The sequence below is a fragment of the Myodes glareolus genome, chromosome 10 (assembly GCF_982192425.1).
Source record: "Myodes glareolus chromosome 10, mMyoGla1.1, whole genome shotgun sequence".
Classification (NCBI taxonomy): Eukaryota; Metazoa; Chordata; class Mammalia; order Rodentia; family Cricetidae; genus Myodes; species Myodes glareolus.
In genome coordinates, this window is record NC_142035.1 from 19,823,680 (window position 1) to 19,847,439 (window position 23,760).

The window sequence follows — 23,760 nt, forward strand, 5'->3', positions numbered from 1 at the left end:
TGTGCTTCTCACCTCTGCTCACTGACAGCAGACACCATTTCCAGTCTCTGCCTTACTGCGATCTGAATGTCCTGACATGGACTGAAGCCTCTTTTGTCATTAATTGGCATTCCATGAGCCATGCTGCCCAGGACTCCTCTAATCTGCCCAGTCCCGTGGAATACTTTTAAGTATCAAAGCCTGGAGGCACAGACCTGGGATTTGTGTTATCTCCCAGAAGGGCTGAAATAATACTGATGGCCAGATCCCAGGCCGGGCCTTCTCCAACTTTTCCAACTGTGCCTCTTGGGATGCGGTGTCCTGCCAACCCCAACGTTAGGTTTCTGGGTTCCATGCCAACAGCAACAACATACTCATTGGCTCATGTGTAAGTTTGTGAACATACTCTCTGTTCTTGTATTTAGAAATTATTTCCTAGGTAATATTTTAACAATGCCCACCTTATTTTAAAGTAAAGTAATTCTATTACTCTATGATTCCCAGCTATGTACATTTTGATATTTTTCTTATATTCAAAATTGACATTCAATTTTATTCTTTATTGCTAAATAAGATAACTAATGATAATCAAGAACATCTCCAATGATTATCTCTATATCACGAAAAGGACAAGAAAAAAATTGACTATCATTGTTCTGGAAGCCCAAAGTGCAAGATTCTTAGGAAAAAGTGGCAATCTTTTTCACTTATTATAATTCATTATGCTTGTAGGAAATATTTAGATACTTAATTGGCATTTAACAAGATAGCTGTAGAGAGTAAATGAGACATTAAATTCTCTTCTTAAATGCCCATTAGGTTTGCTTTAGAAATTAATTGATATCTAATTCATTTGCGATCAACTGTTTTACCCATTGCTAGCTGAGGAATCCAACATATCAATAATACATAGAATCAGGAGAAGAGTGGGGCTTAAATGAACTGGGCTCCCTGTCAGCTCAATTTCAAAGGTAAAGGTTCTTGTGTTGCCTTCATCCCATCAAAGTGACACTGTCATTTTGTTTGGAGACAGAAGGGTTTTGATCCCAGGCACAACTAGAGCTATGCAGCTGGATTAGCATGAGAGACTCCTGTAAGTCTCTATCTTCGCAATCTCACACAGATGTGAATGAATGGCGTCCAAGTGTGGTTTGAAATGAGATGGAGCAGTGAATACAGCTGTTTATAAATACCATAGCTTCTGACCTGGAAGCCTCCTCCCTGAGGACTAGCTTTCGTGGTACCGGAAGATGCCATGCATTCTTCTAAGGGAGGGAAGAAACCAATAGTCCTACCCAGATATGATGTCTATGAGCCATGATAATGGCCAACAAAGCACAAAGACCCCAAAAGTACAGTAGTGGCATGCATGCCTCTACAGTAACCAACACCTCTCTAATTGTGCTTAAGACCTGCTCAACAAGAGGGAAACCATGCGTGGTACTGGAAACCTAGTCAAATACTCAGGGGTAGCGAAGTCATGGGTCTTGGAGGAGAACCTACAACCACTCATTTACTAAACCAGCATAATCCCTAACGACATTCTAAGTATTTGTCCTTATACCCACAGATTATTACAGTCTCACCGCTCATCAGGGAAACTTCTCTTTACAATGGATGAAGACCGTCACAGAAAACCCCAATCTATCAAAGTGCAGAACTGTGGAGCTCATCCTCAGCTGGTACATTACACAACTCTGGCCCCTAAGACTCAGGGAATCACTGCAGAAGAGGGTCTGGAAAGATTGTAAAGCCAGAGGACCGGGGAGTCTTCTGTGAGACTGTGTTGTTTAGTAACAACTGAAGATACACCCAAAATATCACCAACATTGAGTTAACAAGGACAACAACAACAGACATGATAACCTGAACAGGGAAAAAGCCCATGTGACCTCAACCCCACACAAAGAACTACATGTATTGTACTGTTTATTGCATCCGCCAAAGTTGGAGAATGAATAAGAGGTGTAATATCCACTCTCTACAGAATCACTCTGCTGTATTGCATGTGCGCCCTCTATACGCTACTACTGTCTACTCTTTCTTGCCATGGATGTTGATAAACACACACCGAATGACCTCACCATCTGCATCTGAGAGCGTAACTTGTGTGTGAGAAGGGTCAGGATGTTCACGCTCATGGCAAATGCTATCGCGGCTCTTGTTCCTTTCTGAGAGGCTACCAACTCCCTTAGAAGTTGCCCCCATATTCGTCTGGGGACATTGCATTTCCTGAGCATTCCTGGCAACCGAGGAAGGATGTCAGCTTGTTTCTAATTCTCCTTCTAACTGTTGTCATTGTCGTTTCTTCCTAAATTTATCTACTTAGGGCAATATTTTCTCCTGTAGTAGACATTGTCAGAGGATGGCCTAATGAGTTTATTCTTTCTGGGAGCACAAGGCTGTACACTTCATTCTTTGAAGTCAGGTGCAGCCTTATGAGGGGGATCCAAACAATAGAGTGAAAAGTGACAGTGGGTACCCACTCTTTGAAGGGAGAGTTGTCTTCTGTCATCTTCCAGCACAGAGAGTTGATGGTTTTCCATCCATTCTAGTAGCCAGTTCTGGCTAAATATACTTGTTGTTCCTCCTGCCACTGAAGATACTTGTAGGGGCTAAGGATCATCCCATGTTCCCCATACAGAGAAAGGCAAAAGAATCATAGGAATGTGTGGAGAACCACTGAACCTCAAAATGATGCTGACAGCACGCTAACAGAGCATCTGGGACCAGTTCTTTGCAGACGTTTGGAAGCAGACGTTCCTCTCCATGGATGATGGTCCAAGAGACAACGAATTTCAACAGTATCAAAGACTCAGGATGTCCCCTTTCCCTTCAGTGATAGCATTTGGGGTTATGTTAAGTGTACATGCCTCATTCTCTCTTCCTTAATTTTGAGGGTTCCTCTCCAAAAACCCCACAATTAACACTGGTCATCTTTGTTTACCACTGTACCCTCAGCATCTGAAATAGTTCCTGATGCACAGGAGATGTGAAATGACGCCTGTTAAACGAAGAGTAGATTTATGGAATTACAGCTAAGAGAAAGCTATTGCGGATCCTGCATTATAGCCAGTCTTGGGGAAGAAAGTGTGAAACTCAGAGCTTGGAAGGTTGATAACCTTGAGAATCCTGCTTCTGCACATTCACGTCTCATAGTCATCAACCTGATTGACATCGGTGATGATCACCCTTTATTGCGGTGCTGGGGGTTGAATCCAGAGTCCTATACCTACTAGGCAAGTGCTCCACCACCTCTTCAGGTGGTGGTGACTATGTTCAGGGGATCAACTTGTCTATGTATGGTCCCCAGATATTAGGTCAAACATGGTTCTATATGTTTGTGAAGTTTGTTTCATTGTTCATTGCTTTTGTTTTTTGATATTAGAATTTAAATCAACACATTTTGAGTTGACGTCTAGAATGTGCTGGGCCCTACCCAATCAGTTAAGGATCTTAAATAAAGTCCTGATATTCCCCGAGGAAGAAGGGATTCTGCCAGCAGAATGGCTTTGTCCTCTAACTTCAACTATTACCTGTCTCCAGCCTACCAGCACATGCGGCAATTCTGAACTTGTTTGTATAATCATATGAGAATATGAGACAATGATTCTTTAAAATGTGCTCTCTCTCTCTCTCTCTCTCTCTCTCTCTCTCTCTCTCTCTCTCTCTCTCTCCACAAAGACACACAGACAGAAACACACACACATACACACACTACATAACAAACACCCTCTAGATTCTGTTTCCCTGGAGAGCTTTTGATCTGTGTACTTTTTATCATTTTCCCTACAACTTCTCATCAACTAGAAGCTACAGATATCCTTATTTCAACTGAAGTCCTAAATCCACAGAATTTTCTACTCATCTGGCATGCCTATCACACAATCAAATTTATAAGCAGCGATTATTCTCTATGTGGTGGAGTCAACTCTCCTGGTAGGAGGCATAATTCCTTAGCATACATGAATACAGGTATACAGATGGTGAGGCACCTGGCTCATGGAAGACGTCAGTGAAAGTCTAAAGACAGCCACAGTGAGTTTCTGGACTATATGTAAAAGAGGTGTCCTTGGTGATGCGTTATAGATGTCACGGGAAATAAATTACTATCAAAATTCTACTAATAAAGTATTGTCCAAAATATAGCTGAAAATCCAGTCATTTTGCTCAGCTATAGCAACCAAATTGCTTCATTTCAATTGCCAAAATTTCAAAATCATTTCAACTGCCAAATTGTTGAAATGGCCCATCTCCTATCTTTTCACACCCTAGTCCGTGGTCCTGTACTGTATCATTGTATATACTCTGTCTATGTGCTTCATAATGAACCAAAGAGTCTAACTCAATTCTGGTTATCTAGTATTAGCAAATAAAAGTGTCACAAGAAGCTGTTGTTTAACCCAAATGTTTCTCCATATCCAAGTTTCTCCTCTTTCAGCTTTGCCCCAGGATTCCAACTCACTCAGTAGGATGTAGGTCACTGGATTCTGCTCACTAATCTAAGTTCCTCAAATTATCCCAAAGCCATTGGCCCTAGACCAAGCTAGGAAACACTAAAGTCAGTAGTCTAGGTTTTCAATTCTCGTTATTGACAAACTTAACTCAGTGAAGCTGGGTTAAAACAGTCATGACAGTTAGTCACTGGCTTCCATCTGGGTTTAAGGGGTTCTTTCAGTTGCTCCAGTTCCCCAGACTGAGGCTAGTTTGTCTTTGCCCATTGGCTCAAACTGGCAAGGTCAACTGACAAGTTATTATTGTCATCTAGAACATGAAAATTACATCTCTGCCAAACTAGAGATGCGAAGAAAGAGGTCCTGAGACACAGCTGCATCAATTCAGCTCCTCTAGTGCTGATTAAATAACACTTGTAGACTATAAGCAAACATTAGGAAAGTTCTAAGAAAGAGCTAAAAAAGAAAAAAAGGAGCATGTATATTTTCCTCCTATTATAGCATGAGAAAATAGCCTACCAAATGCAGGTTCAGGTTAGTGACACTGTGACACTTTGGGGAATAGTTATCAAAGTGGTTCTGGCCACTATCTTGTAGGAAATAACCCCAAGGCTGGAAGAAACAGGAGCCAAGATTTTCTGACTCTCCAGACCATAAAGAAATCAGCACCCAAGGAGCTAAGCTAACCCCCTTTCAGCCACAAATACAGACCTCCGCCTATCATAACTCTGTTTTATGCCTGTGCTACCAAGTCTGTAGTGACATAGTGATAGTCAGATCACACAGTAGGGCAGCAAACATGCAAGTGATTTCTGAGTGTAAGTAGCAGTACCCAGAAGGCTGTTTACATTCTGATGATCTGTTCGGCATCCCTATTCAAATTCTATGTTTGTCCTCTTTTCACACATTCTAATCAGATAGCTCAGTCAGTGCAAGCGTGAGGACCCGAGTTCTACTCCAAGAACAAGCATAGAAAGCGAGGTAGGCTGGCATATTCTTTTTTATAATTGCAGGACTCGGTAAGTAGAGACAGAAGGATCTCTGGTGCTCAGTGGCCAGTGCATCCTAATCCGGGAGCCCCAGATTATAGTGAGAGACCCTGTCTCAAAGAACAAGGTGGGATGTCTCCCGAGGAATGACATCAAGATTGACCTGTGACCTCTATGTGTATGTACACATGTGCATCATGGCATCCTGACCCCTCTCTGCACACACATGCATGCACTATTTTATTTAAGAACAAAATCTATAAGAAGCAACTTTAAAGGAAACCTGAGTAATAGGTCTATTATTCAGAGTGAGTGACAGAGTCATAACACACATCAATTTTTAAAGTAGCAAAGAGAAAAGGGGCTGCTTTTTGATATGAGAGAAATGCAAATGTTTCCCAAATTAAATCTAACCTAAGCAAATAATACAATTGCTGGAAACTTTTGAGGACTGTCTGAAAGGGGCATCTATACTCAGAACTAGACATTCAAGCCAGGAAACCGTATCAAATATACAAAAAAAAAAAAAAACACCCAAGAAACCTAGTATGGGTATAGTTTTCAACAAAACATTATTTATACAAACATTTGGAGGGATGAATTGGATTTTGGCCCAGGGTATGCTAATTTGGGGTCTAGAAAAATTATAGTACAATTTATAATAATTATCTCTGTTGATAAATATATAAAATAAGGGAGAAAGGAAAGGACACTGATATTTATTGCAATTATGCATAGGCAAGGCTCAGATTAAAAAAAAATAAAAGAGGTAACTATCACACCATTAAAGGTCATGCTGTTAGCCTGGCGTCATATAACTTTGGTGATGGACACACAAATGTATGTTTAAATATATTGCTTATTGCGACCCTCACAGCATACTAAACAGCTATTGTTCAGTTCGTGTCGCTATTGCTCCTTTTACAGATATGAAACTTGAAGCTCAGAAAAGTTAAGGGACTTGATCTAAGTTCAGAGCATCAGAGCTAAAATTTTAACCTGGTCTACAGCACTTCATATCCATGAATTAATCTACAATCATCTGGAGGCAGAATGAAGAATAAGAATATGATGCTTTGAGCCCAGTATGGTGGCACACACCTTTAATCCTAGCACTCAGGAGGCAGCAGCAAGCAGATTTCTGATTTCAAGGCTAGCCTTGATTTCAAGGCTATAGAGTAAGTTCCAGGACAGTTGGAATACACAGAGAAGCCATCTTAAAAAAAAATAAAATAATTAAAATAAAGAAGAACACAATGCATTAGAGAGACCCAGTGAACACACACCAGTGCTTATTATTGAATGAACAAGTGTAGCACTGAGTTTTTTGAGGAAGTTAATAAACTGCACCAAGATCATGATGGAGAAGTTCTCTGAAGATGGAGGGAGACCTGTGAGTGGCAGGCAGAGTAGATAACACTAGTCCTAACAGAAGGCTAGGTGCTATGAACCAAACTCCGGGGTTTCTCAAGTGTCCTTAGCTCTGATGTCTGTCATTTCCATTCTAATAGCTGCCTATACTCGGATGAGAGATGTGGTACTCCTTCTCTGTCTCTTCACTGATGGTCCTGATGTCTATTCTAGGACTCATTATTTCACCAATTTATAAATGGATCAATTTTTGCCCTTGCTACACATTGAGTTTCTTGCTTTTGGTTCAGTCTGGATATAAGATGAGGGCAGTATTGAGATAACTATTCATAACTCCTCACTTAAAAGGCCTTTAGTCTATCCACAGACATGCTCCATTACATAGCCACAATTAGATGAGCCAACCCACCCCACAAAACATAAGAGCCAGCTGAGGAAGAGAAGGTCACTTTCCCAAGAGTACAACCAAATGCCAATGAAGAGTGGCCTCAAAAACTCTGCCACACTTTTGCACAGTGACTTTGATAGGCGGTCAAGTTAACAGTGGAGAGCACAGCCAATTACTGCTCCTATGGATCTGATAAGTTTCTGATTAATGGAGGTATTATGATTTTCTATAACAAAGTTTACAGATGTTACGTGCATGATGTAATGGTTTGTTTTGTTTTTTCCAATGAACGTCATTATGTAATCAAAAGAAAGGAAGTAGTTAAAAGATTGAGGAGTGAAATCTGGAGGCAAGAAAATAATTGTGTTTGATGTAATGATTCACATAGTTGACAGCACAGATTTAACAAGCACCTAAATTATAGCAGGAAGTGGAGCATCAGGTAGAAGAGATGATGGAAAGGCCTTCTACCAAACAAGGACGCATATTTCCTGTTTCAAGCCATCTGGAATTTTCCATTGAACAGCTTATTTTGCCATGTTTTGATAAATAAGTTTTTGCCTGTTCAAGGCCGTGCTGAAGTAAGTTTGACTTAATATGTGGTTCCTTCTGCACATCTTAATATAAGGGTGTTCAGAAACAAAAGGAAAGAGTTGGCTCCACACTTAAGCCATCCAAGGGACAGTGGGGCAATCTGCATAGACCATGCTAAACCCGAGACTCCAGCCAATGTTCTTCTGACATTCTCAGTGCAGTCCCCATGCTGCAATGCTTGTGCAACCATTGCTGCAGTCCCTCTGACCCGCTGTCCAGACTGGTCTCTCTGGAAGTGGAAGCTAATATGGAAGCTGAGGAGTAAGAATTGGTGCAGATGGGGTGGTTCAATACCTGCAAAACATGGAGAAAGGGTACAAGCCTGGGCAAGGAAGAAAACGGATGGTTATGCATTTGCCAAAGATGCTCAGACAGCCCTTCAGAGGATTCTGAAACAGATATCTTAACACACAAACATGTATTCCATAGCTATCTCCATTTCCCTCTCTGTCATCTCCGTCATCTTCATCATCTCCTTTTCCATTTCTTTCTCTACTTATCTTTCAGTGCTGGAAATGGGCTTCTTTCGGGAAGATCTGTCTTCAGTAAGGTAGCTGTGTAGGCAGGTAAGACCCTGACTTGGGTGTTTTGCCAATGAACACAATCTTCGCCTTCATCAGAAGAGTTTGTGTAGGGTACTGCTGGGTCTTCCACACTTGCTATAGAAGTATAAACCTAAGAGAAGAACAGAATTGATCTTGCATGTTGTTGAAGGAAAATTGTTCGTTCCTGGCTCCCCAGAACCTAATCACTCAAAAACTGTATTAATTAAATCACTGCTTGACCAATTACTTAAGTGTATTTCTAGCTAGCTCTTACATCTAGAATTAACCCATTTTCATTACTTTATACTTTATCATGAGGTTCATAGCTTATTGGCAAGGTTACAGCTGGCAGCTCTGATAGCTCTATGGCATCTCTCAGACTCTGCCTTCTTTCTCCCAGCATTCAGTTTAGTTTTCCCCACTTAGCTCTAATCTTCCCTGCCAGGCCCAAGACAGATTCTTTATTAACCAATGGTTTTCACAGCATACAGAGGGGAATCTCACATTACTTGCATAAACTGATTTAATAGTTTCTAGCAATTATGAGCATAAGGTAGTTTTCAAAATATGTGTGGCTAGGTTAATTACTATAAAATTAATTAATATTATCTCTGAAGAAGGGAGAAAAAATATTAAGTGAAGAAAAATAGCAAGGAAAACAATAAGAGAAGGTCACAACACAAAGCAGCTGGAGAGGAGGTCATGGAAGAGCAGAGCTGGGCAGACTGGCACACACCCATGATCCCAGCACTTGCAGAGGGCAGGTGGAGGCAGAAGGATTGGGAATTCAAGGTTATCCTTTGCTGCGTAGTAAGCTGGAGGTCAACCTAGGTTTCATGAGACCTTGTCTCAAACAAACAAATAATTTAAAAATAAAATGTCCTTAAAACACTAATAAACACATACTAACACACATACCTTCTACAAGGACACACACACACACACACACACACACACACCACACATGAACATGCAAAGGTTAAACAGCAGATAGTACACAGAGATGGATTTTTATGGTTCTAGTGAAGTAGCAGAGATGATAACTTGAGACAACAGTTTACTCTGTTCTGAAAGTCTGTTGTAAAGAGGCTGCTTGTTCATTTTCTGGTTGCCCAGTCTCCCGAAATAATCACACAGAAACCATATTATTTAAATCACTGCTTGGCCTATTAGTTCTAGCTTCTTATTGGCTAGCTCTTACATATTAATTTAACCCATCTCCATTAATCTGTGTATCGCCACATAGCTGTGGCTTTCCAGGTAAAGTTCTGTTCAGTGTCTGTCTCTGGTGGGATCGCATGACTTCTTCTCCTCTGCCTCCTTTCTCCCAGCATTCAGTTTAGTTTTCCCCACCTACCTAAATTCTGCCCTGTTTTAGGTCCAAAGCAGTTTCTTTATTCATTAATGATAATCACAGCATAAAGAGGGGAATCCCATATCAGAAGTCCAAACCGAAAATCCAGGTCTGGATAGGGTCACAGTCCCAACCAAGGTTTCTAAGGAAGAAGCTCTCTTTTCCTCCCCCAGCTCTGGTGGACTACAATGACATTACAATGGCCTCTGTGCTGACTTTCACATGACCTTCATCTCTAGGTCTCAAATCTTGTTCTGCTTCCTCCTATAAAAAGAGCTGATCTTGGATTAGGTAACTCCAGACCATTACAACTTTATAGCATTACCTAAGTTAAATCTGCTAAGGCTTGTCTTCCAGATAAGGTCACACTCAGAGTGGTTCAAACTTGGACATGGGTTCTGAGCGGCCACTATTAAGCTCACTCCATGTGAGGCAAATGCCTGAAGCATAATAGGCATAAGACAGTGGGAAAAGCAAGCACTGTAGTGTGTTGGAGAACATGGGTCTCATTAAAAGTCATTCATAGCAACTGCAGCAAAAAACCATTTTCAAGGTTTATACATGGTCCCCAAGTGCCCAGCTTAGAACCCAAAGGTGATCTCAGACGCTCTCATCCATAGATGACCTAATAGACACTAACAGGATGTCTACAACAATAGCAATAGAGACTAAGAATGTCAGACTTGTAATATCTTAGGTTCAAGTCAGAGCTAACTTCCTATCTACCCTTCAGTTTGTAGAAATCAGGAGAAAATATTATCATATATGAAGGTTAACAAATTAATGACTGGCAAGAGGCTATTCCGCTTCATCACAAACTACAAATGCAACTCGAGCCAACAAGCACAGTCTAGCATAGCATCCTGGGCCAGGCCCACTTTTGCAACTGAACCAGAAGACCCGTCTTAGAGCTGTTCTTCCTGACATGTTTCTGGAGCACAAACTTGGGGTCCTTCACACCCCCTCATGTTAAAAAAAAATTAAAAAGGAACATGTGAAGTTTTGATGGATAGCCAGCACTGGTAAGCACCTGGGTCCAGAGTTCCCTTCTCTGTAACCTGAGACTCACACCCCCTGATCTCGTGTTTCTTGAGCCTCTACTTAGTGACAAGCAGTTGACAGTATTAATTTTGATCCTAGAGATTATCAGAAAGATGAGCTGAAGGGCATGGTTGATCAGTAGTTAAAAATTAACCAGACTAGCTTAATATAAAAGATTTAGCTTTAATAAACAGAAGAAAGGAAAACTTACAAAACCAGGGTTCCAGCGATCCAAGAACGAAGCAGGCAAGGAGGAAGAGGCAAGCGCACCAGGATCTTTTATTTGTTTTGTGTGGCCCCAGAGGGACACACCCCAAGCAGAATGTGATTGGCTGAAGTTCCCCATCATCAAGCCGATTCCTACAGTCTAGGGAAGAGAGAGAAAGCAAGAACAAGAGATAGGGGTAGTGTTTTACTAAAAGAAGAGGTCATACTAGGGGGTGAAATGTCCCAGATGCTAAATTAAGATCCAAGTGTTCACACAAGCACAGAAGTGCATTATCACACTATAAAAGTGTCCTCACATGTCCAGAGGCCTGGACACCAGTTAATCCATCCCACAGTAGGCAAGGTGTCAGGTCACACTGCTGCAGGCGGCACAGCCTCTACCCTATCAGTAGGAACTTTCCTTCTGCCAATTCCCAGTGTGCACTCAGCTCCTTCTCAACTTCCTCCCATGTTTTAGTGCTCCCACGGAGAGATCTGAGCTGTTCAGCCTTCTGCTGAGCTGTGCACAAGCAAACCTTTGAAGGTCTTTCTCCCTGAGCTCCCAAGTACTGCGAGGGTTAAAACTTGCCAAGTCAAGATTCTTCTCCGATGCCAGACCAACTCAGCATCAATTTGACATAGATTTCTTTGGGGGAAATCTGGGTTAATCTTTCTGGGCGGACTGTCCGTTTGACAGACAGAAAACTGTACTGAAGTGAGTTGGCATACCTCCTCCATGACTCTCTCCCAGTCCTGTCTTTGAATTAAATATTAAAAAGGGCAATTAAATTTAGAAAAAAAGCAATCTGATGTTTACAGACCCTCATAGGTAATTTATGAATGCTGCATTCCTGGTCCCATTGTGTTTAAAGAATTTAATTTGGAGACAGGCGTCTACGAGATGCAGAACCTATTCCTGATACTCGGGAGAGAAGAATTGAAAAATGCAAAAGGCTGGGCTGACATCCATAGCTGAGGCCATGGTGGGCATCCATTTGCCTTCCCAAGGATGTCTTTGATCCTCTCTGTGTATGTGCATGCAGATACCTTGTGAGGCTGTAGTTTGACCTGTGTCTGTCTATGTGTCTGTCTGTTAAACAGACTCATGGAAACACAAGTCTTTAAGGATCTGAAAGAAACTCGATTAGGTGCAACACAGAATCCCTGACTGGTGTAGCAACAGCAGCAAAATCTTGCTAAATCTGTGACTGGAAGTCAGCTATGGAAACCTTGGGTGAAATATACCAAGTAATGCCTGTTCCCTACACACAAGGACCTATGCAATCTCTCTGGAATAACCCGAATATCACAGATACATTGTTAGTGTTTAAGAGAAATTGGATGAAACACACACAGAAATTCTCCATACCGTGTATTTACTACTTTTCCGAAAACTTAAAATTATCCTCCAACAGAAGCTGCGTTATCTGGAGCTATCATGCTAGTTTTTGTTCTGAAGACCTGAAAAGCAAATACTTGCACCTGGCTAAGCTCTCGGAGTCACCACCCAGTGTAAGGAGAGGAAACTGCAGTTGTGAGCGTCAAGTTCATAGTTACTTTCTGTCTTAATCTTTTTACAAGTTTGTCATTTGTTTATGCCAGGAGGAGGGAAGCTCCCTGACAGCTGTGATCATAGCTACCGGATCCTCCCCTGCATCTTTGCTTCCTGGCAGGGTACCCGGTATGTGTGTGCACTACTAAAATCCGTGATGCCTATGAATGGAAGTCAGTGCCTTACATTTCCTCCCATCCTCTAAGGGGTGTCCCTTTCTAAATTCTGCGCCTCTGAGAACTGGCCAATGTTGAACATAGGACAGAGCGTGGTCCTGTGGTCTGGAGAGACTGTGTCACAGGGCTCAGAGCACGCCCTCCTCCTGCCTGCAATGTAGTTAGTGCCTCTTACACACCTTAGCGCCGAATGCCAGGGCCATAGAGAAAACAGAACAGAACAGAACAGAACAGAACAGAAAAGAAAAGAAAAGAAGGATGGGGCTGGGGCCTTCATAGGAAGAGGGAAGGAACTTGAATACAGAGAAACAGATTTGGAGGTTATAGGAGAGATTTTCATAATACAAGGGCTTTAGGCCTCCAAAAGAAAGATGAAAGAATGCCACAGACGTCTGGAGAAGCCCAAACCAGTGATGAAAAGAGCATGCCCAGACAACATGCTGATCACTCGGGACCTATCAAGAGACCCACCTGTTTTCTCCTTCCCTTATTGCTTACTTTCCTCTATTTTCTATGAATCTTCTCTGTGTCCCCTACCACTCTTGACACAGAAAAGAAAGCATCAAGAATCCTACCAATCCGTGGCTGTCCCTCCCTGTGCTTGTAATGAGGGAATAAAAGGTGGTCATAGCCAGCTGCCATTTACTGAAGATCTGTTGTGTAGAGAATTTATATCTATCAACAGTCTCGTGTCGTCTTTACATCAATGAAAGATGATGTAAGCAATAGTGAAAACTATTACTATCCCTTTCTTATGCAAACAGTATAATTGAGATTCAGTGCAATTCTGCAGCATGACCGCAGTCACAGTCTCAGAAAGCTGCAGGGGACAGGGCGAATCTCTGGCCTGCATTATTCCGTGACTCAACTCTCTGTGATCAGCCCCTCCCCGTGAAAATCTTAGAACTGAATTCTCCTTCAAGTGCCTCCTGCCCATTCTCTTCTTGCCACTAACTTAGTTAACTTAGTTCAGTGGGGCATCATCTGTTAGCTGGGTCATGACATCCTTGCTGACATCTTCCATAGTCCACCAAAATCGTCTCCCTAATGGAAGATTATGGTCCTCTTACCCTCCTTTCCAATAATAAACAAAATGGTCACATATCTTGGCATGCGAGTTCAGTGGTTAAGAGCAGCAGCTACTCTTTCAGAGGACCAGGCTGATTTCTTAGGCCTCACATGATAACCCACAACCATTAGTACCTCCAGCTCCAGGGAATCCAATGCCTTCCTCTGACCTCTATGGACAACACATACACGTGCACACACACACGCCCACGCACATACTTACGTGTGCACAAGCATGCACACAAGCACAGTGCACATATTTACATGCAGGCAAATCACTTATACACATAAAATAAAATAAATCTCTAAAAGATTTGATATGCCTTTAGTCCATTATCTTTTTAGTGATTGATAATGAAAGATGAGTGATATTTCTTTTTATTTTGCTTTTCTAAAGTGGTTTTTAATTAAAACCCATTGTTTAGTTTCCAGAGTTTATTATTCTCTATTAGAATAATGTTAAACTCTACTCATCAGAATTGATTAAGGTTATTTACAGCCAGGAGTGTGCTAAAGTCTCATAAATACTATTTGAACATTATAAAAAAGTCTTTTTCTGTGGAGTCAAATGTTAGAATTCATATATTCAGTCTATTAAACTTAATTATAAAATTTCATGAAATATAGATTTTTATTTTCATGATCTATGAGAGAGTAAAAAGTATTGCCTCAGTGATCATGCAAGTACACTTATAAGTTTCTAGTTTATTTTTTAAACATTTGCTTTGTATATTTTGGAACACGATGTAACATACAACAAAGGGCTATCATTACTGTGTGCTTTCTCGGGATAGTTCAGACCAGCAGTGATCGCATGTGCCCCATTTAGTGTGTGAGCTTTGGATGGTATTAGTTTCCTTTCTGTACATAATTTAATTTTTTAATTTTTATTTTTATGGAATTTAACACATGAATATTATATTAATATCCTTTCTGCCCTTCCACCTCTTTTCCACTGATTCCTCCCGTCCCCCATCCAGCTCCCTCTCAAACTCATGACCTCTTCTTCATTATTATTTTTAAATATATTATAAACACGGATGTACAAGCAACCTAAGTACCTGGGGTTTGTTTGCACATGCTTAGCATTTATTTTAAATTGCCTTTGACTTTACTCTTTCTCAATGAACTTTTAGATAACAACTAAGAAACTGCACAAAATTGGACTACCCAATTTAGTTTAAATTGCCATTTACTTAAAAGTCTTAAACCACTTTTCTTTGTTATAGTAACTGATACATCTACTCTTGGGTTTTTTTGTTGTTGTTTGTTTGTTTGTATAATCCCATTTCTACTGGAAAAATTGAAGAACAAAATTTATAAACTAAACTTTAAGTTTTATTTATTACCAGATATCCTGCTACACAGTGAAAAGTCTCCTACGGTTAACTCTCCCTCTTCATTCTTTTGGTTAAGCCAGTTGTGTTTTCCTCCCTTACAAGGCCCTGAGACACTTCTGTCACTTGGATGTTGCTGTCCATTAGTGAGGATGCTCCTTCCGTCGCTCCAGCACGTCAGCTTCCTTTTGGACATATGTAAAAACACATGTAATTGACGCCAGGCCTGAGGAAGGATCTAAGCTACATAAATGCTACTGAAGGGTCACCAAGTCCCCATGTTTCAGTGTGTGGCAGTGGAGATATTTTCCCTGAAAGTCAGAAACCTGGGAGGAGAAGACAGAAACCACACCTTTCCCGACAAGGCTGCCTTGGGCACTATCACATGGCTGAGGTGAACTGCTGGTGTGAGAAGGAAGCTTATTCCAAGTCGGTGCAAAATCCTACACTGGATAGAGTTCTTGTGAATTAAATAAATACTTGTCAAACATACGCACCCTGGAGACAGTCTGAGTTATCCCTTCTGTTTCCTCCACACTCCAGCTCTACTGATGCAACATGAAGTCTTTAGATTAACATAAAACAAGTTTGCATTATTAACATGCTTGTGTATTACATCAAAACAGATGGGAGCAAGAATTATTTACAACAAACACTCTGTTTTGCATTTTTGTCATCTTCCAGCTTTTAATGTTATGATTTTCAACTCAAGGATTTCTGTTTCCTTTTGAGACAGAATTTTACTATGTAATTCAGGCTGGACTGGAACTCCTTCTGCAGCCCCTGCTGCCCTCATTCTCATGAACTTCCTACCTCTGATTCCCAGATTGTGAAGAGAACGGTGTGAGCAACCATATCCAATGATGTTTGATTGTTTTCTACTGTGGTGGTTTGAAAGTAAATGGCCCCCAAAGGAAGTGGCGTTATTAGGTGGTGTGGCCTTGTTGGAGGAAGTGTGTCACTGTGCAGGCGGGCTTTGAGGTCTCTCTTTTGTTTAAGCTTCACTCAAGGTGACACCCAGTCTACTCCCTCTTGCCTTCTGATTAAGATGTAGCCAGCACAACTGAACACTGCCATGTTCCCCACCATGATGACAATAGACTGAACCCCTGAAACTGTAAGATGCCACCTCAGTTAAGTGTTTTCTTTACAAGAGTTGCTGTGGTCATGGTGACTTTTTACAGCAATAGAAACCCTAAGACAGGGGCTGGAGAGATGGCTCAGTGGTTAAGAGCATTGCCTGCTCTTCCAAAGGTCCTGAGTTCAATTCCCAGCAACCACATAGTGGCTCACAACCATCTGTAATGAGGTCTGGTGCCCTCTTCTGGCCTGCAGGCATATACACAGACAGAAAGAATATTGTATACATAATAAATAAATAAATATTTTTTAAAAAAAGAAACCCTAAGACAGAAGCTGTTACCAGGGAGTGGTATTTTGCTGTGATAGGCAGGACCGTGTTTTTGTTTGGAGGAATTTGGTCTTTGGTACTTTGGATCTGGAAAGCAGTGGAATTCTTTAAACCCTGCTTAATGGGCCACACTAGTAGGAGTATGGAAGACAGTAGTGTTGAGTACGATTTGATGAACTTCTGGGTAAACCTTATCAAGAGGTTACAGAGGAGGGGAATATTAATTAATATGTTGCCTAGAGATTGTTCTTACGATATTTTGATGACAAATGTAGCTGCATTTTGCCCTTGTACAAAAAATTTTGGATAAATTCCATTGGAGGGAGGAAATCTCAAACAGTCTTGTAAAGACTCTGTCATGTGGTTATTAATATTAACTCTGACTAATATTTAAAATGAAAATGAGCAAGCTAAGCAAATAAAATTACAAAATGTACAGATTAAGAAAACGGGTACCAGAAAGTGGGATGGAACTAAATCCTGTGTTCAAGGAGATAAATGGATTAAGAAATGGAATAAAGGGAGTAGTTGCCTCAGGGCAAGATCTCACTCTGTTAAATTTCCAATTTGTGGAAAGAAACTAAAGAAAAACTTAGAGCTAGGTCTGGTGGAGCACACCTTTAAATCCAGCAATGAGAAGGCAGAGGCTGCCTGACCTCTGTGTCTGAGCAACCTGGTCTACAGAGCAAGTTTCAGGACAGTCAAGCTTAGGCAGTGAAGGACAGAAAGCTGGTGAAGGCGTAATTGAACAAGGGGGCCATGATCCAGCCCCAGTGAACAGCAGAACTTGGTAGTTTCAGCCTTGTTGTTCTGGCTTTAGACTTAAAGATAGAAGAAATGGGTTACAGAATTTGCCTCCACACCTAAAGAAGGCTGCTGAGGTCAGGCATGTGTCAGGGTGTCCCTGAATGGAGGCCTAGTAGAGAGATTACTGAGTGAAGCTGTGAATTTGAAGCCTGGCTGTCAGAGTCATGGGACACCTGGTGAGGAAAGCTGCTGACAGGGAGTGGAACCAGCCCAGGAGAGAGAAGTGTGTTGCAGTCAACAAAACTGAACGGAGTTGTTATCTGAAGAGGGTTTCAACACCAGATATGGAGACACAGACTTTGGACTTTGGGTCCCATATTTCCTCACTATGCCCCCTTCCCTACGTATTGGAATGGCAACGTATGTTCTGTGCCATTGTAAGTTGGAAGTATGTGATCTGTTTTTTAATTTTGATTTTGGAGGAGATTACAGTAAAGACATTGTATGAATCTCAGAAGAAACTTTGAACTTTAGACTATTAAGTAAGTTTGAGACTGTTAAAGATTATGGGGATTATTTAAGTTGGACTGAATGTGATTTTGCATTATGATATGGTTACAAGCCTTTAGGGGCCAGGAAGTATGATTTGGTGGTTTGAAAGAAAATGGCCTTTTTCCTTTTCCTTGACCTTGCCTCTCATTTCTCTTCCCTTTCCACCTTCCTGAACTCCTCCTTGATCAGTCATTCTTTATTTTATCACTGTTTTTTTGTTTTTGTTTGTTTGTTTTTTAAAAGATGTGTCTTTCTTCTGAGTTCTAAGAGAATTTTTTCTTTTTCTATTCATGAGTCTTCAAGAATCAGGATATTCAGTACAGTAGCTAGAAACAACTGGCAATTACTTAAAGTAAACCTTAATTTAATTTGTTAAAGCAAAACAAATAAGGATATAGTAACACAGGCCCACTTTTCAAGCAGTCAGTAGTGATACAAGTATTTAACTACTGCTGGATACTGAAGAAACAGAAGCACACTATCAAATAAAAACTCATAGCTACAGTCAAACCCAGGACCTTTAAAAACATGCTTTTTTATATCTTAATTATTTCAAAGTATAAAACCAAGCAGCAGTTTTCACATTCCCTGTGTTACTTAGTCATCACCACTATTTAGTTTAGACTAGAAAAAGGAGGTTAATGAAAACCTTAGTCCATTAAGCCATCACTCCCCACTCCTCCATCCCCAACGTTGGAAATCAAGCTCTTTTCTGTCTCTATTAATCTACCTATCATATACATGGGAGCCATTCCTTTGTCTCTGGCTTCTTTCACTTAGCCCAGTGTTTTAAAAGCCCAGATATGCCAGAACCAGGGTCAACATTTCTTTCCTTTTTATATAGCTAAGTACTATTCTATTATAAAGACATACACCATCTTTGATTATCCATCCATTAGTGAACATCTGATTTGTATCTGTTTTGGGCTATTAAGGCCAATTCTTTTGTGACCATCCATGCACAAGTTGTTGATATGAACACATATTTAGTCATTTGAGGATGTAAATATGCTCAGAACCAGAATTGCTGGGTAATATAACAAGTCTACGTTAATGTATTGAGAAATTGCTCCTCTTTCTCACAGAGCCCATACCAACTGACCTTCTTACCTAGCAGTGTGTCAGCTCCACCTTGTCCACAACGGCCTGTGACAGGAAGAAAAACTTCAACACTACTTCTTTAAAAAAATTATACTTATTCTGACAATTTTGAAGTTGAAAATGTTATCTGTTGCTGGATATTATGTAGCCATCAACCTAATACTTTTGTTTTGCTTTGTTATGTTTATCGTTTTTTAAATGTTCACTAAAATGAAAAAAAAAACACGGAGGGTATCCAAAGGAGGCTGCATATTGCTAAGCATACCCTGTTCTTACTATCTACTGTTACAGAAAGAAATTTGCTGAGCCTTGACATAAATGATCCTGTCACTTTAAGCTTCCTGTGGGACATTTCTCTGTTTGGTTAATCGTCATAATACAACTGCAGTTTTAGGATCTATAATCTTATATTGTTATCCATGTCCAGTCTTACAATATTCTACACTAAGTCATAGTTTTTAGAAGTGTTATTCTCCAGAACATTCTTGGTGCTGTACACTAACCTTGCTCTTCTGAGGTTTGATCTTCTCATATTCACTAACTGAATAGTTTCTCAGCTTTTGGCTAAGATCAAGTACAACTTCCACAGAGATGTTTTTCCCTCAAGATTCTAACATGACATGTCCCATCTTCCATATGCTTGGACAATTTTTCTCTTTAGTCAACCCAAAAACCAGATTAGGAGTTCAGACAGATTTGGGTGGAAATAGTACAGATTACTACGTGGCTCTTTAAGAATAAGGAATCAATCCTGTTTCTTATCTCTAACGTTGTCAGTTCAAAACTGCAGCAATTTGGGACAAGCAGAAGTGAGGCCTAAGGTGAACAAATGTCGCGATTTCATCATCAGAAAAAAAAAACAGCTGCTTTTTTTATTTGGGGACAGCCATGCGTTAATCGTGCTGTGCCCACCCTCCTTGACAGCATGGTTACTCAACTGGGAATCAGCTCTGACAGGGGCAATGTTCTCTGCCCAACTCCCTTGCCAAGAATAAGTTTACAGTGCCTGCCATGACCACCCAGGATGACTGGGGCGTCTCAGATGTGTATCCTCAAACATCTGAGGTCTTCCCTGCCAATCAATCACCCCTGTTGATTGATAATATTAAATCAGTTTCTTTTCCATGTCCTTCTTTGGCCAACTCTTGCCTGGCCTGTGGGAAGTAATGGCTCCGATACACTAAGCCTTCAGTCCATTTTCCTCTTAACTGATTCTGGCAGGAAGTCCTTGGTAATTCTGCCATAAAATATGGCATCTCTCACTCATTTCCATGTCTGACATACAATTTATCATTACATCCCTTGGAAAGTAATGGAGATCTGGGTAGTGTGGTGAACTATTCAGGCCATGGTGTCATTTGCCCATAAATCCAAATTTAGATTAAATCTTTACAGTTTACAAGAGCACAATTTGGAGAAAATGATGGGTTATGCTCAGTTGTCTATACCTTTGGAAATTCTGGAGGCCAGAAACATGAGGCCAGACGCTAGACATCACCAGTGTTCTGGAACACGCTCAGCGCGATTCCAAGAAATGTTGCCCACAAGAAATCTGAAACCTCCAAACTAATAACAGATGTTGCAGATGTTATGAGGAGCATTGTGTTTTCCTGGTACCCGAACTCCTGGATGAATTATGAAAAAGGCATCAGTCTTTCATCTGGGTGTTTGACATTGTGTAGATGAAACACCCGTCTAAGACAGTAGGCACTAAACAAATATATGGTGAAAAATGTCTGGCTGACTGACTTGATGAAAGACGGAGTTTTTTGCTTCTTATCCAGATGTTTTGGCTTCACGGAGGCACTTCCTGGGTCTGCCAAGCTGATTTGTGATCCTTGAGTGAAGGGTGATACACGAGCACAGAACATTATCCCGGCAAATGAGTACACGACACCATCGTACTTAAAATGAGGTCCTGCCTGCTGCACCCAAGGCGTTTGACAGAGCCGCCCGTCCACTTTCAAGTGCTTCTGACAGATGAGCCCCTCATTTGCATGTGTCTCAGCACGCTCCATGCGGAAACTGTTAAGTTATTATTAGTAGTGATAATGGAATCATCACTAGGAATGTATTCATATTTCCAGTGTTGTCACTGCAGATTGTTTGCTGTTAAGAAGAAAGCCCATTGGGCATAAATATTTATGGCTGGAGGGATGTCAGGTTCTTTAATCAGGAACTGGATTGGTCTTAATTGAATCTTGGGGACAAATTTAGGCTCCGTGCTGATGGTGCGGCTTTTTTTGTTGTGTGTGAGCAGAGTTTTCTCCATCTCTCTCTTGGACTCCCAGGGCAGACGCTTCTTTCAGATGAGCAGGTAGGTCACCTCTTAAGGGGTGCTGGGACCTTAGATGTGTCGTGGCCTTGCTTTGGAGATTGACAGAGCTTTGGATGACCAGATAAAGTGAGCATCCAATCTCTGGAGCTTGATTCCCAGAGGCATTTACAAATATGGCTTATTTTTAAGAAGGTTGTAAGTGCTACTGTCCCCATGAAGATAGGCTTTATCCTGATCACAGTGACATCTTTATTCTCTTTGCTGTCTGCTGTCTGGAATTTCATGACTCCACAATATACATAGAAATTAGAGGCCAGATCCTATGTTTGATATGGATAATAAAGAGATGAAGTAGACATAGCTCTGGCTTCAATCCTTTCTCTACCTAAGGGAGTCCAGATAAATGGAAAAGACTCCCACCAGCAGAGAGAGAACTTTGCACAAGCTAGTCGGAACGCAGGAGGCTAGATCCTTAGAGAAGGAAGAGGTAGGACTGGAGGGAGGTGACTAACCAGTGTCCTGAGAAGGTATCGCCAGCGGCAGGGCTAAACTACTACAGGACTGGCAGATTCTGCAGCTGCAGGAGGTCCGGCCGTACAGAAAGGCATGTGCATTTGATTTAGGAACTCAGGGACCACATGACAACTTGGCCATTTTCTCACTTAGAATCTCACTACCCTGGAATATAAAATAAGTAGAAAAATATCTACTCAAAGAGTTGCAGACATTAAAATGAACTGAGCACGTAAAGTGCTAGGAACATAGTAAGTTCTCAAATAACGCAGGCCTCTTGGCTTTCCTATGATGATCCTGGGCTCCTATGTGGCATAGGGGACAGAGACATAAGTACCAGTTATAATTTGGCTCAAGGAGTATAGATAAAGATGGTCCAGTGTCCTCTTCTGTATGCTCATATGTCAGGAATAACCAGCTATTAGGTAGCATGTTGGACCACTGCTATGTGTTTATAAACATCTCAGACAAGACAAAGTCAACAATTTGAGGGCTCTTATTCCTGGTTTCCCAGCACTGAGCCCAAAGCCACCTGGTGCACAGATGGAGTCTAAGTGACTTTTCTTATTGCTCTGACCTGATAAATTGCTGGTGAAAAGTCACTTAAAGAAAGAAAGTCTGGGCTCACAGTTCAAGGACACACAGCCCATCTTGGTGGGAACGGTGTGATGCCGAGTATGAGACAGCAGTGACATTGTGCAGTTGGGGACCACAGAGAGAGGGATGCAGTACTCAGCTTGCTTTCTCCTTTCCATACAGCCCAGGACACAGGCCCAAGGCACAGCGCTGTCCATGTTCAGGGTAGGCTTCCCTTTCTCAGCTAAAACTTTCTGAAAACAGCCTCACAGACACACCCACAGGGGTGTTTCCATGGTGATCCTAAACCTCACCAACCTGACAATGAAGATTAACCCTCACAGACTGGGCTCAGAGAAAGTTTGCTGGTTGATCAGATGCATGGAAAAACAATGAATGGGCAAGGAGGTGAGTAAATGAGCAAATCACCAGGTGATCTAGAACATTCTCCACATCTTACCTTTGACAGGCAAAGAAGGGCTTTTCCTGTCACCCTCAGGCACCAGTTCTTCTAGGTTTGACATCTTTCCTGAGGGACCTGATCCTAGATTGATTAGATACTTTGAAGGTATAAACATTAAGTGAAGAATGGTATGTCGAATTAATCAGAGAAAACTAAAATTTCCTTTCATATCTATGGAAAATTTCCATTGTCCCAGATAGAGCTCTTTGCATAACAGTAAATAAATACATAACTAAATAAAGCCATAGCCTATACCAGGCTCTAACTCTAACACTATATAACCCTATGTTTACCTTTTCATTTAGAGCTCCTTCTCCTCTCTCTCTCTCTCTCTCTCTCTCTCTCTCTCTCTCTCTCACACACAAACACACACACACACACACACACACACACACACACACACACACACACATTTATCCCAGAAAATTCTTTAGTGATAAAGAAATTTTGTATGCAAATTCCTTTTGCATACTTTCAAAGAAAAATGAAATCAAGCATAAGACCTGGTACAGCTTAGTTCCAAGAGAGTTGGCCTTTGGGCTGTTGCGGCTCTTCTCCCAGCCCATGCCAGTTGGTCTGGACCCCATGATGTCCCAGCCCCATGGCTGCGTTCCTCAGAGCTGGCAGGAAGTGATGCTCATTGTTGTCTTCTCATTCCCCAGCCCTTTGGTGTTCCCAGATGTTTTAATTACAGAGGAAAGGGAGCGGATGATTCTGGCCATATGTCTCCACTCCACACAGATAAATCTCCTCGCCATCCTGCGCAGCTCCGCGGCACCTCACCCATCCCACTGAAAGTGATGCTGTCGGGCCTAATCACCATCTTCAATCCTTCAGTGAGCATGTTAATTCAGGGAGCACCGGCTGGGACTGCCATCCCTGGGAAATACTCAATCTAGGAACAATTAGACTTCCATTGCAACAAGATGTTGCTTCTCCTCTGGGAAGAAGGGTGCTTTCTCAGACAGCACGGGGAAAAGATGCTGGGAGATGGATAGGCATTGCCAAACAGGTCTGGGGCAGGCACCAGGGAAATGATTTTCAGATGGGATGTTTGCATTCCT